General features: G+C 41.9%; 1 protein-coding gene across 1 annotated transcript in view; it reads right to left on the reverse strand.

Annotated features, from left to right (window-relative positions):
• Pon1 (paraoxonase 1) overlaps positions 1-511 on the reverse strand; it is a 29,163-nt gene that overhangs the window by 15,105 nt on the left and 13,547 nt on the right. The window lies entirely within an intron of this gene.

Here is a 511-nt window from a genome sequence, read left to right on the forward strand (position 1 = left end):
GAGGAAGAGACCTGGTCAGTCGTCCTCATCAACTTAGACCACGAAACCCAATATGGACAAGTTCAACAGAACCGCTATATATGGGCTGCCCATGCGTGCTTCAAGCATTGCCAGGGCATAAATTTCATTCATTCGTCCATTTCGAAATGATTTGAAAGGGAAATCCAATGACAAAGGTTGGGGTGAGTGTATAGAAAGATCATTAGCGAGTATATACATATGCACACATATATAATCATTTTTTGACATTTTAAGTTTAAAGTGGTCATAGAAGAGGAACACAAACGGAAGTATCTAGGAAGATATCTAAAGGGAAAATAATATTAATAACCCTTATTGGGGGATATTCGCCTAGAATATAGGCACAGACAGTGACACTAGTGTGAAATGTCTGGATGCGGGAAATAAACAGGCAGCAAAATGTTGCAGTGGCTGACGAGGGGGACCCTGGCAGGGAGAGCAGAAGCTGGGTCATCGGGTAGGGGCGACGCTCCTTTTTTTTTTTTTAAAT

The sequence above is a fragment of the Microtus ochrogaster genome, linkage group LG10 (genome assembly GCF_000317375.1).
Source record: "Microtus ochrogaster isolate Prairie Vole_2 linkage group LG10, MicOch1.0, whole genome shotgun sequence".
In the NCBI taxonomy this organism is placed as follows: domain Eukaryota; kingdom Metazoa; phylum Chordata; class Mammalia; order Rodentia; family Cricetidae; genus Microtus; species Microtus ochrogaster.